Source organism: Ptiloglossa arizonensis, chromosome 1, assembly GCF_051014685.1.
Source record: "Ptiloglossa arizonensis isolate GNS036 chromosome 1, iyPtiAriz1_principal, whole genome shotgun sequence".
NCBI lineage: Eukaryota > Metazoa > Arthropoda > Insecta > Hymenoptera > Colletidae > Ptiloglossa > Ptiloglossa arizonensis.
Window position 1 is genome coordinate 7822434 of NC_135048.1, and position 17845 is coordinate 7840278.

Consider the following 17845-nt stretch of genomic DNA (forward strand, 5'->3'; position numbering starts at 1 on the left):
GCCTGAACCCCGAGTGATAAATGATTCCGCGACATGGGCCAGGGAGGAGTTTCAACGCTTTCATGGGATATTTTTGTACAATCCTACGGAGCTTTCGTGGCGTGTTCCGGGTTTCAACGAAACGAGGATACCACGGGACACGTGCCAAACACTTTCGCGACAGTTTTGGGTGTTGGATTTATAAACGGTTCGGAGCTTGTCTGCGGAGACTGATTGGGGTATTACACGCATTGGAACACGGATATCTTGAGTCGTGGGTATTTTAGGATCGGTATCTTGGGAAATGGTCCTTTCGGAATAATGATTATTTTAGGACACGGTCGCCTCGGATCGATGCTCTACACGCTTATTATTCAGTTCGAGATTCACCTTTAAAGTCTGTTTAACTTGAATCCTGTGCTAGTCGCGAGTACCTCCGAACGAGTGTACATGGCTAACTAGGGGTTGATTTTCATGGATGTCTGTGGAAGTGAAAACATATATTTCCAGGGGTATGTAAAGGTATAGAAGGGTTTGAAAGAGAGTAGTCAGGGTGACGGTATTGAAGTACTTAATATTCTTTCCAAGGGTAGAGTTAAATTAGTTGATCAGAATTCAGTACGGAGATTACTTTCATTCTTTTTATCGATTTGTTCATTTCATTAGGTAAAGATTCGGGTGCCCGGGTGTCGTAAAAACTTGAGTTATCCAATCACGGGTCTTTTGCGAGAGAATCGGTACGTTGGGTCGGGTATTCTTGTAAAACAAGATGAACGTATCTCCTCGTGTTATCCACTCGTGCTGTATTCTCGGCGATATAACCACGCGACATTTCCTGTGCTAGCAGCAGTTTCCTTCGCAGTTCGACGTACTTTATATCACGAGGGTATTCTATATTTAAGATAGCACGACTATGGATAACAAGAGGCGCAAGAATTTCACAAAATACAACGACACAGACAATGTTCTTTTATCGCGTGGAGTCACCTTCCTCCTCGAGGAATCCTTGTTTGACGAAACGACGTCGTTAGGATTTTTGTACGAGACGAGACGTGGCGGAGAAAAAGAAACAACGTGGCTTTCGAATGGGGACTAGGAGGGGACTGCAATACACGAGTAGGCTGTAACGAGAAGAACTTTGCCCTTCCGTTCTTTGGTATAGAAAAGTCGAAAATCGTTGTCAACGAAGTTGAACATCTATTTTATATCTTACACCAGAATGCAAGAATTTAAGCAAAAGGTTCCCCGTCAGTATGTCTAAAGTGTGTACGAAAAGAAGGTCACCTTTGTGGATCATACACCGATTTAAATAAATCATCGTCGACCCAATTCTCTCTTCCCTTAGTGAATGGTTCACGTGTCAACGTACACGTTTGTTTCGACCCTCGTTTCATCAGAAATAGAATACACGGATGTACAAGATGACTCGGATTAATTGACCAATTGGGTTAGTTTCAGAAGCTCAACTTCACATTTACAAACGAAGTGTTCAAACGGTTTTTACCGTAAATTCAGTAATGAATTTTGGAGATAAAAATATCGAGGTACGTCTATCCTAAATCTAATTAGTTTCCAAGATATTTATCTTGTAAAGTAGCGTTTCGATGCTTCGAAATTGAATATCTCGGAGACTATTAATCTGAGGATAGATGTACCTTTATACTTTTATTTTTAACATTCACATTTGTATCAATTTTGGTCCAAAAAAAAAAAAATGCAGAACAACTTTTTTTTTAGAAAAATGAAGTTAATCTTCAAATATCCTTAGCAGTTGGCAAACTGGACCATACTATTAAGCAAAGATTACTCAATGCTCTCCACGTTCTTCTTACCAGTTATCACATTCCCTATAATCTGGAATTGGTCTTTTATTCTTCCTATGATACACTGTATTTAAAAAGATTCGATCTTTCTTCTCAAAACACACCAACTACAAAATAAAACTTGGCCATAGAACTCAGCAAAAATCATTCGATACTCTTCACGTTATTCGTACTCGTTATCGTACTCACCATAACCTAAAATCGATCATTCTTTCTCCCTACGATACTGTTTTCGAAAAGATTCGATCTTTTCTCTAAAACACACTAACTCCGGAAGTAGACTTAGCCATAATAATCAGTAAATATTACTCGATACTCTCCACGTTATTCTTACTCGTTATCGTATTCACCATAACCTAGAATTGATTTTTCTTCTTCCCTACGATACTGTTTTCAAAAAGATTCAATCTTTTCTCTAAAACACACTAACTCCGGAAGTAGGCTTAGCCATAATAATCAGTAAATATTACTCGATACTCTCCACGTTATTCTTACTCGTTATCGTACTCACCATAACCTAAAATCGATCATTCTTTCTCCCTACGATACTGTTTTCGAAAAGATTCGATCTTTTCTCTAAAACACACTAACTCCGGAAGTAGACTTAGCCATAATAATCAGTAAATATCACTCGATACTCTCCACGTTATTCTTACTCGTTATCGTACTCACCATAACCTAGAATCGATCATTCTTTCTCCCTACGATACACTGTTTCCAAACAACTCGATTTCTCTTTCTCCTTGCAATACATCGTCTCTGAAAAGAGCTGGCTGTACGAGCATCACTTTGACCATCCAACGCCATCTACTAATCGTGCATCGAGGTGCGGCGCCTACACATTCGAGAGCACCGCTGGCAGACTTTTTCATGGTCAGTGAACAATTGTCGAAGCGAATTCTCGCGGCGCTTGTATCTCACGAGGAATTCGTTGTATCTCTCTCAATGACCACAGGACCAGCGTTACCCCGGCGTTGGCCCGGCCGTTGGTCGAAAGGGCGAAAGAGATACGTACGCGCGATACGCGTGTAGGCGTATTGAAACGAGCGTCGTGGACACAGCGAGGAAGAGAAGCGAGTAGTTTACGATGTATGTAGTCCGGCGGGTGATAGCGTGTGTTGCCGGAGTTGCGGGGATACATACGTCCGTTACAAAGCACGTGTACCCGGGCTCTTGCACCGTGTAGGAGGCGGATACGTGGCTGGAGGTCGATTGTGGCTATTTCTGCGCGTGCACGCCGCCCCGTGTACCTACGTGCGATGGGATGCGATCGCTTTATCAGCCACCGACTCGGCCGCTCTCCTCCAACTTTTCCAGCCACGGTTAAAAGCGCGAAAGCGGGACATTTATTTCGGGAAATCGAGCCATCCGATTATTAACTCCCCGTAACGGGACGCTTGCCGGGAGGAAATTGAAAAATACGGAGAACAGATCCGGCTAGTTGGGATACGATTCAGTTACGTGGTTCAACGAGGGAAATGGGAGTTCACGGGAACGTACAGGTTGGTTGATTTCTAAAGCGACTGTGAATATTTACACGGCTCGGGAATATGGAAAAACGAGTATTATTTCGAGAAAAATTTGCGGGTACTCTGGGTCGCTCTTAGAGATTACGAGGCTCGTTATTACTGTTTCTGAATTAAATTTACTACGAGAAAAAGTATGAGTATGTTAAACATATTAGATGTTAGAACAGTTACTTTCGTTTATTCTTATTGAGAGGACCTGAAAATCACAGTGGAGTATTTACGCAGAAAAATTGGTCAAAATTGTTTTAAAACGTGGCCAATTTTCATACTTTTCTATCTTTGTTAAAATTCATCTGCCGACGAAAGAGAAAATAAAACATTCTAGAGTTCAAACCTTCTACTTCTCGAATCTATAATCTGCTATAACTTAAAACGATTTCCAGGGGTTGAAAAGTGAAGGAAAAGGAGATGCTTGAAAGTTTTTCTAAATTGCTGGCAAAATTAAATTATTCGTTGCAACGCAAGCAAATGCAAAGCGAACTTAAAAGTGAGGCAATGTATAATAATTATCTGAAAGAATTTTACAAGAAATTAAAACTGTATGTATGAAATGAAATATTATAGAATTATACAGGGTGGACCATTTAACTGGGAACACTTAAATATTTTCGTCATTTTGAGGTTTTGTGAAAAAACTTTACAAGACAAAGTTGCACTGCTTAAGGAGACAAATATAACGATAGTATTTTTTCTTCGAGTTATTTTTTACGTTAATTTAAGGGTATCGATATTTTTTTAACGGCGCGCTACATTTTTTTGGTATTCTTGTAAAGCAAAAAAAAAAAACAAATCTAAAGACTTTATAAATCATACTGTTTCGATGTCGAGAAATTTACAATACGTTTTAACTTTATCGAATAGTTATTGTTTGATGGATTTGTCTCGAAACATTGTTTATATTATGATTCTTGTTATTGAGAGGGTTCGTTAAAATTATCGTTTGAAATGAATATACTGTTACACGATGGAAATGCAGTTAATGCTTTAAATGCAATCTTGCGATTCGTATAGAGATACGCAAGATTTAGAGATTTGGGTACGTATATTTGTGTTAGTAGATTAATGGTTTTAGCAACAACGATGATCAGTGAACCATAACAAACTAAGAGAGTATATGGTAACAATAAACTGCTATAAAAATACTGTTTACAGTAGATAACACGATCACAAAGAAAACTGCATAGCACAAGTTGGTAAACTAATTTTTCTTGTATTACAAATAGAAAGTTTTAACGATTGCAATTGAGCGAAAAAAAAAATAACCGATCCTCACCTTGAAGTATAACAAAATCTTTAATGAAATGTTACGATAAGTGTTATTACGTCAGTCAATTACTTCTTATTTTCAAGCATCAATAATCACAGAAATAAAAGCAACAAGAGTGCTTAAAAGCAACTAGCTGAAAAATTCCTGCGAAGCAAAAATTAATACCATTTCTTTGCAACATATAAAAATGATTAATTAGATACAATTTTCAGAGATTCGTTTAGAGAGAAACGTGTAGCTTAACAAATCTTCACTTTCGATAAAACACAATCTTTCACGAGTGATTAAATGAACCTGGTACATATAACGAGGTTCGTTTCTCTACTTTAATCGAGTAAATTCATCCAACTCCTTTCTACGAGTTTCATTGCAATTTTGGTTCTTATATATTTGACTGACTAGATTGACAAAAAAATCACAACATGTACAAAATTCTTGAAATCGACCTTTGACCAGCTTTTCGGGCGAAATACTCGACTGTGTGATGTCTGACCGAAATATCCGACTCAATACGACTCGCGATTCCTCCCAGAACCGAGCTTATTTTCTCCCTACAGTATACAGTGTCTATGTTGGTGTGTAGATTAGGTATAGATGCATCGTTCATTAACCAAGAGGTGTTAACGAATGAATGAGAGACGTGTGTATGTGGATGTGTAAATAACTTCCTATAAAGGAAACGAGGTTGTCGAGTCTCGTTTTTCATTTTCTCCTTTAGTACAGTAGAGTATTGTTCAAGCGTCGACTATCCGAATATTCCATTTCAAAAAAACAAATATCCATGACTTTGAAATGTTCTTTACAATTCCATTTAGTATTGTTTATTCTACCCTGAAAATGAAATATATACTTTGACTACATTTAGCATTGATAACGGTGGTTAATGGGTTAACAGATAATAGGTTGATCAGTAAACTTTGTCGTTCGATAAAAAATGGAGCTATTAGGTTCGTCGTTTTATTTTTCTAAAGATGATACTACTGTTTGACGAACATGTGTAAAGTTTCATACAGATCTGTCGACTCGTTCGTGTATTTACAGTTGTTCAAAGTCGAAGTGTTCATAGTATTCTTTTACAATGGAAAAACCGACAAAACTTATTGAACAATTTAGTATATTTACAGTTGTTCAAAGTTGAAGTGTCATAGTATTCTTTTACAATGGAAAACCGACAAAACTTATTGAACAATTTAGTATATTTACAGTTGTTCAAAGTCGAACTGTACATAGTATTCTTTCACAATGGAAAAAACGACAAAACTTATTGAACCACCTGGTACATATAACGAGGTTCGTTTCTCTACTTTAATCGAGTAAATTCATCCAACTCCTATCTACGAGTTTCGTTGCAAGAAATTGATAAATAATTAACCGACACCTTGTCGTGGAAGATAAAAACGAATATTTCGTCGGTGAAACGCGGACAAAAATTACGTTTTGCAAATAGGGGATGAGACACCGTGACGGAGTTGTACAGGTTGTGGTTGTGTATGTGAAGCGTACAAGAGGAAGATAGAAGGTTTCGCAGCCGCCCCAGTTGAAGCATTGTACCGTGGTTACCAGAGATAAGGCATGAAATTAAATTCGACGGAATGTGGGTCGTCGTGGCATCCCTCCTTCCGTGAGCGTCCTACGACAACTACGACGTCGACGCCGACGTCATGGATAGACACGGACGTCGGGACGTTCTCGAGCGTTATCCACCTGCTCGGATGAATTCGAGATTCGTCATATTCGTCGTATCGAGACAAATTGCCCCAGCGTGTTACACGCTGAAAATAACAAGTAACGATACGTAGAGAAACGTATAAATCGATCTGGAAGAATTTCAGAACGTCCCATTTTGTTCATAAGCACTTGGATGTACCGAGTATTACTATGGTATGGTGGAGATGTGGAGACAAATTAGCTCAGCGTGTTACACGCTGAAAATAATAAGCAATAATACGTAGAGAAGTATATAAATCGATCTGGAAGAATTTCAGAACGTTCCATTTTGTTCATAAGCACGCCACAGAGATATTGTTCGCTAATAGTTGAAGTCCAAGAAATTCTGCGATAATTTCTGCTTTTGGGAGACAAAATTTGGATGTACCGGGTATTACTATGGTATGGTGGAGATGTGGAGACAAATTAGCCCAGCGTGTTACACGCTGAAAATAACAAGTAACGATACGTAGAGAAATGTATAAATCGTTCTGGAAGAATTTCAGAACGTCCCATTTCGTTCATAAACACATGGATGTACCGGGTATAACCATGATATAGTGGAGATGTGGAGACAAATTGCACCAGCGTGTTACACGCTAAAAATAACAAGTAACGATACGTAGAGAAATGTATAAATCGTTCTGGAAGAATTTCAGAATGTCCCATTTTGTTCATAAGCACGCCACAGAGATATTGTTCGCTAATAGTTGAAGTGTTTTGGGAGACAAAATTTGGATGTACCGGGTATTACTATGGTATGGTGGAGATATCCAGACAAATTGTCCCTTGTTATGCGCTGAAAGTAACAAGAAGGATATCTAGAGAAAGTATAAATCGATCTGAAAGAATAATGTTGGGTTGTTCGAAAAGTCGTTTCGTTTTTTTTTGGTGAAAATGAAACACGATTTTTTTAGATTGTATAAATATTTTATTAAATTATATATTCTCCGTTTTGGAAAACGAAATGACTTTCCGAACAACCTAATAATTTAAGTCTAAAAAATTACGGTATGGTGGATATAGCTACTATAATACAAGTATCTATGAAAAGCTATCCATTGGCTAGAAGTCTTTGAAAAATTCTAATTGTATCAAACATCCTTCAAAACTGATCTAAAGTTGACTCACGAGTCGAAACTTAAATCTTTTCGATAAACAGGAATCACTTCTGAAAAAAGATCCTGTACCTTTTAAGTTTTTTAACCACAATGACTGCAACCGTTTCTGTAAAACTATGGCGGGCTAATTTGTTCAAGTTCGCGGGAAACTCGCTATCCCTTGGGTATAGGCCAGCCTAATTGGAATTTATACGATGCACATACCTCGACGAAGGGCTAACGCGCGTAACTAATTAACACGGTGAAGATAATTCGAGTGAATCGCGTCTAAACAATGGCTCCCGCGTGGCTGGAGCGATCGAACAACAATGAGGATAGGGGAACGTCAGAACTCGAGGAACAACGCGAGACTTATCTTCGTTCGGATGATCGATTCGCAGGCTTCGACGAATATTCGAATGCTTTTACTGTATTTTATCGTACCGTCTACCAAAAGCTGCTTCGTTCCATGTTTATTCGTTTATAAATAGAATTTTTTCCAATCGCGTTGACGTTGCAAGTGAAATTAAACGTTCAGTTATACCATACACCTCGGTGATTGATTTGCATTGCCAGAAACCTCTTGAAGTAAAATATTTGAATAATTCGGAAAGAATGGGAGAATGCCAATCTCTTGAGAAAAGTTGCCTGAAAATAAGAGAGTATCATCAGATTTACTATAAATATTTTTTAAAATAAAAGTCTTAGGGTATTCGTTACATCGTGATAAAAAAAGAAAAAAATGAAATGCATAAAGTTAATTGTTCGAAAGAAATGTAAAAAAGAACGTAAAACGAACTCCACCTGTAGATGTTTTTCTATGGTTTATCAATGGAAAAAACAAAATTATGTATACAATTATTAATATAATTATACATTTTGTTTATTGCTTTGATAACGGAATGTATTTATTGTAACATAAATAGTACAACTAACAAGGATAGGAAAATAAATGTTGTATAACTGTGATATTAAAGCAAAAAGGTTTTCTGATTCGATTTTCTAATCTACTTTTTTGGCATCTAGAAACAAAAAGAAACTATCAGGTAATTTGAAAAAATCGTTCCCGATCGGTTGTGCCGATCGAAAAGTTTCCTATTACTCGATCGGTATTTTTCCATTCCTTTCGACCGGTGTTATCGGACAAGTACACTAAACGCATAACCTTAAATTGTACAAGAAAAGTACAATTGGCAGAAACTTGTTTGGATCTATAGAGTAAAATTGTCTTTTAGACATGGTATAAAACTGGAAGCAAAATAATAAGTTAACTTACAGCTTTTTGTTTACTTCCAAAAATTATAACGAGAACGTACTAAATTTTCACTTACGTATCTCTCTTAAACGCTTCAGCGAAACAATTGCGAATTCCTACAGATTAATTGATTAGATCGAGACTAGATGACAGCACAAAAGAGATTGGTACAAAACAAAGCCATATTTCAGATGTTCGACCGTTATTCCCCTATTTTTCTCTATCCTAGATATCGCGTAAAACTGATATCATGGAGCATTGTAATGTCAGTCATCGTGAGATTTAATAAATCCTATTACAATAAAATATTTGCACTTTAAATTCTTATCAACAAAAAATCTGTCAAAGTACACTCAGCCACTTTAAAGAGTGAGAAAAGCCATAAAATTCTTACCTTGTATAGGTTCGAGTGCAAATTTGGTTACGTACACATTTATTAAATGCATTTGTTAATTTCCGCTGGATTAACGACAACTTACTCTGATAAATTCATTTACCATTTACAAAGTAAAAGTAGAAGCTCGTTAAATTCTTGTTGTTCGAAATGTTCTTGCAACAAAGTATTCCAAAGCACGCAGAGATTACTATGCGTACATTCCACAGGAGTTCGCGCTTTAACCACGCTTTAACCGAGCGCACTCGATAAGGCGATCGACAGACAGAATTTATGCGCCAACCTAACGTTTAGCCCAAAGGGATTCGGTAGATTACACTGTAACTACCGGTGTACCATCAGGAGGACAGCACGATTATGCGAGAATTTCATAACGCGCCACTCGATGACGCCGTGAGAGGGCGCGTATTGTCCCGAGGTCGCGAGTTTGGTTCGTGAGTGGGAGTGGGGAGCGCTGGTGAGGAAGGAAAGGGCCGATTGCGAGCATCTGCTTCCAAATTCACGGTATCTCGAGCGTGTGCACACAGACGTGAAAGTTCGCGCAAAGTTTGCGCTGCCATTGCGTTCTACCTCGCGTCGAGCTCGTGGCGCGTCGATGGTATAAAGGAATTTCATTTATCGGGGCAGCTTTGTGCGACGGGGAATTCGAATCAACCGTTCCAGTTCGCGTTACACAAACATTTCATCCGGGATTACATTGCTGATACGTTCGGCGTGTTTCCTTCCGACGTTTCGACTTTCACGTGCATGGAAAATCGACGTGCGCACCGGAGAGACGTGGCGAGAGGTGGGGTGGGACGGTGCGGGGGGTGTGCGGTGCGCGTTGGAGGGGGAGGGTTGGAAACGCGAGGCAGAGACGGATCGGTGTAACAAAGGCGGAAAAAGGAGCGCGCGCGAATCCAGGCGAGGGTGGAGATAACGAGCGACAGGATAGGAAAAAGAACGAGCGGACTGCTCGCGTGAGAAAGTAGCTACAAAATGAGCCGTAGATGCGACGATAAGGCAACACGGAGCCCGGCGTGGTGCGGGAACAAAAAAAAAAGTTTAAGTGGTGTGGACCGATAGAGGCGATGTCTACGGAGACAAATAGAAAGCGTTTTAGGAAGAAATAAGGGGCCAGGAGACTGTTTATTGTACGTTGTGCCATTATCTGTTTCTTACGTACCATTCCGAGACTTAAGGGTACCGCTGTTATCATTGTGTTAATGATAAACGCGTTTCGTCCGGTGTACAATCGACGCCAAATTCCGAGGAACAAAGGAATTCTAGTCTTTAAAGTTTATCGTTATCGCTTTGTCTAAGAGTAATTCCAATAGGAGATAAGAATGGTTCAGTTCAAACGTTTCGATTCTCTTTGAAAGCTGGCATCGTTCAATGAACTTATGCGTAGCGTTGAGGTCATGAATGGCACACTGTATTTCGAGCGCTTTGATCCTAACCTAACTGTTACATCGGATGTTTATTGTCAACGTTTGGACCATGTCCAGGAGTCATTGACTGACAAACGTCAAACGTAAACAGAAACGGAGTAATCGAACGGTAATGTTCTTACCCTCGCGAGAGCCGGGCAGGTAGTGCAACTGATCGTTTCGAATCGTAACTTAAAGCTTCGAGTTGCATACTTCGGTGCGTCTGACGGAACAATCGTCGCAAACGGGTGTATATTGTCCGTCTCGTGCAACAACTTGAGATTTCCAGCACAGTGTTTTGATAAGTCTGGAGGCACAATCGATCCTAACCTAACTGTTACATCGGATGTTTATTGTCAACGTTTGGACCATTTCCAGGAGTCATTGACTGACAAACGTCCATCGTAAACAGAAACGGAGTAATCGAACGATAATGTGCTTACCCTCGCGAGAGCCAGGCAGGTAGTGCAACTGATCGTTTCGAATCGTAACTTAAAGCTTCGAGTTGCATACTTCGGTGCATCTAAAGGAACAATTGTCGCACACGGGTGTATATTGTCCGTCTCGTGCAACAATTTGAGATTTCTAGTACAGTATTTCGATAAGTCTGAAGGAACAATTGTTACAGACGAATGTACGTAGACTGGACGTCGCACGATGATCAAAAATTTTCAGTGTACTTCGTAGATTGATAGACTGTCTCGTGTGAGATTATTTCGTGAACGATACTTCGATACGCACGTCCGGTGAAATAATTGTTACAGTGATCCACGTAGAGCAGCGTGATTGGTTACGTGTGAGGTAAATCTCGATCCAAGATCTTGCGCACCGCGTTCCAATACGTCTGGGGTGACGATTGTTGACCCCAACGGTTCGACGAGAGTATCGGAGGAAAAAAGTCGATGAAAACGGGGTTGGACGGGGGCGAGAAGTTACGGTCTGGTCGCAGTATAATCGGCAACGATGGTAACACCGCGTAACGAGTTAGCACAACGAAGTCAAGCCGGGGTCTTCGCGGCCCTGGCAGCTCGCAATCGATAGCCGGAGCAGCTAGAGGCGTGGGAGTCTGCAGCCTCGGTGGCAGAGCGAGAGGGAGAGGGACACAAAGAGACGTTGGACCGAATTTCCGGAGCAAGACGAACTCGCGAAGAACTGGTAGGAGTGAGACTCGGGTGTGGAGGAAGCGCGAAGAAAGCGCGACGCTAACTAAAGGCGGACACCAGACGCGAGAATGCTCGCGGATTCCGTTTTGGTTCGATCGTCGTTGCCCGGGGGTTCCGTCAAATTAGCGGGCTTCGTCTGGGTTCGAGTGTATCGGTGGATAGGAGGAGACGGGGACACCATCGGTCTCGAGACGGGGCTTTCGAGCGTATAATAGGGCGAATCGGTGAAACGAGACGGTGAGCTCGAAAATCGCGGAAGCCTTTAAGGAAATAGGTCGAGAACCAATAAGTCGTTTAAAGGACTCTTTACGGTTCTGCCTGCCGAACGAGAGATTTATAGAGGCGTTTTTTTTAATTAAACCTAATGTCGTGTCCTCGCGGCATTTCTGACGGATGACGCTTCCGATGACAGAGATTCGCGTCTCGCGTTCTCGCCTTTGCGAAGACCACTTCGTTTCGGTATTGACCTGGGGTCAGGGATCGGATCGGGATCGATACGATTTGCGCTGCTCTCGTAACTTTCCAACGCACATCTGTGTCCGAAATTCGTTTATTTTTTTCATCGACAGACCGACGATTGATACGCTTTGTCTTTGTGTCTTTGTTTTCGTCAGTTTCGCCATGTAGCCCGGTACCGTGAGTTTCACGTCTGGCGCGTTTTTCTGCGTTGTTAGGACAAACGTCACGACACAGGCAGGTCAAAGACCTCACTCCGTACGTTAAAACTAGGTACTCGAGATTCGTCGAGCGATCGCTGCAAGAATCGAGACTGGTAGGTTGTTACTCGCTTTTAGCATACTTTTACACAGTCGATAGGTTATTGTTATTGGTATTGTCGTTAAATTTATTTAAATTGTAAATGTGTACGAATACATGGAAATGTTAAATATAACCACATGTGTATGTGGGTAAGAGGTGATTTGTAGATAAAAATACTGGTTTAAAACTTAACTCTCAATATGGTAATTCAGCGGATAGCCCATTCTAAGGAATAGATCTTTCTCGCTCCTTGTATACTTTTAAACGGTCGATAGGTTATTGGTATTGGTATTGTCGTTATATTTATTTAAATTATAAATCTATACGAATACATTTAAAGATTAAATATAACCAGAATGTATACGTGGGTAAGAGGTGATTTGTAGCTAAAAATACTGGTTTAAAACCTAACTCTCAATAAGGTAATTAAGTAGATAGGCCATTCTAAGGAATAGATCTTTCGGCATTTCGAAGATCAAGTTAATCTTCCCACTTACATTTTTCTCTATTTTCTTCTCTGTACTTACGATTCTCGATGTAATCTCGCGCGATAAATATTGTACACGTTTACGTCAATCATTTAAGGCAATATTCTGACTTGTGTCAAACGCACTTTGAGTGTTTTCGAATACATTTATTATTTGGGATATTGCTTATTATTTGTCGTTTTCTATGAAACTCGCTTAACTCCTTATGAAAATTTGTATCGTGATACTAAACGCAGGTAGAGATTCTTAATCACGTGTCACTAATTAGTAGTAGAGAGAAGGATAATATTGGTCGTGAAGTCGTCGGAAAATCTGAATTTCACAATAATGTCTTGATTTTTTTTATCAGAAATTTCAATGTGTCTTTTTGCGTACCTTTTGCATAATTATATTTAAAAATATTTCAGGTTTGCCTACCTACAACTCAAATTATGATTTACGGTAATGAAAAATCCCTAGACTAAATTACCGATCCAGGATTCAAGCTTCAATCAATTATTTGACCAACAATTGCTCCAACATTTAAATATTCATCTTTCGTCTATTATTTTGAGAGTAGCTGATACTTAAAAGCCTAATTATTTTTTAGCGGTTATAATTTTCCACCCAATCGATTCAAGTTTCGTTGATCTACCCTAACCTGTTGTAGATTATTAACCATCGAAGTTGTGTATCATCGATCATAATCTATCGACTCTATTCATTTAAATATTCATTTAAATATTCATCTTCCGTCTATTATTTTGAGAGTAGCTGACACTTAAGAGCCTAATTATTTTTTAACGGTTATAATCTTCCATCGAATCAATTCAAGTATCGTTGATCTACCCTAACCTGTTTTAGGCTATTAACCAGCGAAGTTGTGTATCATCGATCGTAATCATCTATCGACTCCTTTATTTGTAAAGCATAACCGATCAAATTAATCGAATCGATGAATCAAAGACTAGAACAAGTTTAAAATTAGTCATTTTCAAATAATCTTAAAACTATACGTAAAATACACAGCACTATACGTTGGGATCGAGAACAGTGTATAGTGTTCCCTCTAGGGAACCAGGTTGTCCCTCTTGAGTTCGATAAGTGCAAAAATAGTTGCTCTTTCGAATATCTCGAAATGTGGTCTTCGGATTTTCACTGTTCTTCGACTTATCGATTCAACCTATTTCAACTTATTCGAACTTTCTGTCTCCGAGCTCGAGATTCCCTCTAAGATGACGCGATTATTTCGTGTAGTCGCGTTAGCAGAAACGTTCGTGGCAATCTTGTCGTTTCTGGCGAGAAAAGTTCAAGTGTCTCGAATTAAATGCGTCTGCTCGCACGAGATAACGAGCTCGTAACTATCTGCTTGTCGTGTCAACTGAATCCCGGTAGACAAATAACAGTTACGTTTACCTTGTATATACTCCGAGGCACGTAATCTGGCCTCGTTGCGCGTTACTTAGCGTCAATTACAAAGCGCGCAGACGTTGCCTGTGAGAGGTTCAGCTGTTCCAATTTTTCATTTCATTTAGCAGCAGCTCGGCTGTTTCTAGTGCGCGACACGAAAATGCAATAAATATACCGTGTCGCTTAAACTTACGTGTACGTAGGAATGGACGATTGACGATCGAATTTAAATAGTTTCTGGGCGATTCTTAATGGAATACAAGGTATACGACGAATTAATGTTAATCGATGGAATTTTTAGTTCAACGATCCTAATCGATCAAGGTAGAACCATTGTGAAACGAACTGAGCTTATTATTTGAGAGACAAAAATGAAATAAATATATCGTGTTGCTCAAACTTAGGTGTACGTAGGAATGGACGATTGACGATCGAATTTAAATAGTTTCTGGGCGATTCTTAATGGAATACAAGGTATACGACGAATTAATGTTAATCGATGGAATTTTTAGTTCAACGATCCTAATCGATCAAGGTAGAACCATTGTGAACCGAACTGAGCTTATTATTTGAGAGACAAAAATGAAATAAATATATCGTGTTGCTCAAACTTAGGTGTACGTAGGAATAGACAATTGACGATCGAATTTCAATTAATGTCGATTCTTAATGGAATACAATGTACACGATGAATTAATATTAATCGATAGGACTCTTTGTCCAACGATCCTAATCGACCAAGGGAGAACCATTGTGAACCGTGCTAGGTACGATTTCTATCTTCGTGTTGTGTCAGTTTATTATTTGAGAGACAGTTGGCGCGAATCTGTAAGTTTGCTCAAAGAGATGAGAGCGATGGTAAGAAAACAATGTGGAGCACGGTTAAATGACACTGTTCAAACTTTGTATCGGTTAGTTGATCTAAGTAATATATGCTGAGTGATATTCACCAAGTGGAGTCATACCAAATTGTACACATACACCGACGAGTATCGGTTGGTGGGTACATTATCCTCCAAATTGCACATGTAGTTGTAAATCACATTCTATAGCGGAGAATAGTATGCTCTAGCTTCAGTTGTACTATGAAATAGCAAACTGTAGCACATTATAAACGATACTATCTCATTACGCGATAGTATCGAATTATAAACTATAATTCCAAAATTAACCGAATTACCGATTTTAATGAAACTCAAACAACAATCGTAACTGGAATTATAGCCACGGATGACCAGCCAGTTACGAAAAAAATAAGTACAAATTTTGAAGAAATTGCTTAGTCAAGTGTACTCGAGCAAGTATACCTTATTGCACGTGCAAGTTTACGAGCCGGTCAAATTTCATTAAAATTAACGAGAGTCGCATCCGACACTTTCCTTCCAAGAGCTAGAGGGTTCGTTTTTTTTTTTTTTTCGATTGCAGGTTGTACGAGACAGAGTATAGCTCAACAAGTTAAACGAGATTTCCGGGTTCGTTTCGAAGTCAATTCTTGTCATCCTGTCTTAGTCTCGCTTTTCTTAAAAAGTATCGAACGATGCCAGCTAGACAGGGTACAGTGACTAAGCGATAATCTAATCGTCTCGATCGTACCGCTCGCTCCTTTGCGCTCGGTCTACTATCTCGAGGATCTTATTAAACTTGTCGAGCTATACGTCCATAGTAGCTTTTTACCAGAAAGAAAGAGAGAGAGAGGGAGAGAGAGAAATGTTATTACGGCAATTTAACACGCGTCTAATGGCCAGTTTCGCGCGAGTTGAGGCGATAAATAAGGAGCGTGTCTCGAGGAAGGTAGACCATCTCGGTTAAGAATATCGCGATTAGAATCCCTCGGTGTCTTTCGTTGTCGGGGAGTTTCTTGGGAAAATCCTGTTTCCATGTCGGCACTATTTCGAACGCCGGAAGCCTGGTTGGGCTGTGACGGTGAGGGGGGGTAAAAGAGAGAAAAAGGTGGGGAAAATTTCATCGGGGCCTCGCATCCGAGTGACGTTTCTCTCCACCGTACGGTTTACCGCGAAGTTCCTTCTCGGTTTTACCCTCTGGTCGGCAAAACGCGACGAAAATCCGACACGGTTTCGCGGGATTCGTGGAACGATTTCGTTTCTCTCCCTACGGCAACCGTGCCGATAAATCTCGTTTCCGTCGCGCGAGGGATAAAAGCGCCGAGTCGTCGAACCGCAATTTCCCCACCCGGCCCCACCACCCCCTCCCTCCGTGCACTTTCCCTTCGGCGGGGCGTTTTATAAACTCACGTTCCATTTGCCTCTTTGTTTCCAATGGAGATCGATGATTGTCATTACCGCGTGATAGCGGAATACATTACGGAATTACCAAGTTCCCGCACGTAAAATATGAGCTTCTCGTTTTAATTTTAGCCGATCCGATCGTTACGGAGGACCGATCAGGGGTATCGTTGACGCAACATGGTACTCGGCTACGTAAAAGGATAGAAATATGTATATTTGAGCGTCGCTGCGCATTTTTATATCTCCGTTTACACCTTCCGGTTCTGCTTCGCGAATATTCCGATCCCTGTCATCGCGAGACTTTCGTGTTTACCTTTATCCCCTCCTAATTGTCGCGCTTGCGAAAATGTGAGGTTGGAGGAAGTTAAAAAAAAGTTACTCGTACAATTCGACTCCTTTCGGTATTGTTTCGTTCCACCTCGAACGAGACGGAAGCTTCTCCCCCGATCGCGTGTCTAACGTTGCACGGTTCCTGGTTGTAAACTAGGTTAGATTCACAAGTGGTTCACCTCTGCGCCGTAACGATATATATTTATCTTTACTCCTACGAGGAACGTTTGAATCTAATATTCCGGTTCGTATTGCGTATAATTCGTGCGGAACGAACGCGTGTTAATTGTGGTAAATGAGTTATTCTTATTTTTCTCGGTTACCAAGGTGGCGCCACTGTCGCGCGTAGCCCACGTGATAAAAATACTATACCGTGAATCGACGTCGGGTTTCTTATCCGTAGCGGATACGCGAACGAAGGTCCACGCATCGCGTTTGAAAAGAAATCCACGATGCGCACCGTGTGTCGCAAAGTAGGTTATGCAAAAAGCGAAATGTGTGTCGAACGGTGGAGTGGGACCTGGGTTATCGGCAGAGGCCGGCCCCGTCTAAAGTTTCCGGCTTTACAGCCGGCTAAAATCGAGAGGGAACATTCAATTAGGTCTTATCGGTTCCCGAGCGGAGTTTTTATCGCGTTTGATCGCCCTTTATTCGCGTATATGCTCGACCCTGGCCTGGCCCGCGGCTTTTCCACCCTTATCTCGCCGCTCGTGCCTCATTTGCGAACGAGAACCTCTTCCATCGCAGCTCCGAGGATAAAAAGGCTGCTTCTGCTTTCTCCTTAACCCCACCTGCAAACCCACTAGCCCTTCTTTCCTTATCTCGCGCCCCTTCTCCCCTTCTATTATAACTATAAATACCCAACCGTTTACAGACCTTACGACGGCAACGATTTATTTGCTTCCCTCGCACCTGACGACATTACCCGATTACAATCGCGAACTTCCATCGTTGTTACTTCGCGAAACAATTAACGAAGCAATTAATCGCACGGATTTCGCCAACCC

The 17845-nt window shown here is 40.5% G+C and overlaps 1 protein-coding gene across 6 annotated transcripts in view; it reads right to left on the reverse strand.

The window, feature by feature from the left end:
* The window catches only part of LOC143143221 (TWiK family of potassium channels protein 18), a 35578-nt gene that overhangs the window by 6262 nt on the left and 11471 nt on the right, over nucleotides 1–17845 (reverse strand). Inside the window, exon 1 of one of the 6 annotated variants that reach the window (XM_076304264.1) lies at nucleotides 2475–2523. The exons of 4 other annotated variants lie outside the window; for them this stretch is intronic. The gene's annotated coding sequence lies outside the window, so the exon portion shown is untranslated. Of the gene's footprint in view, nucleotides 1–369; nucleotides 462–2474; nucleotides 2524–17845 lie in introns of those variants that run through there. One more of the 6 variants, XM_076304256.1, reaches the window with a different exon arrangement.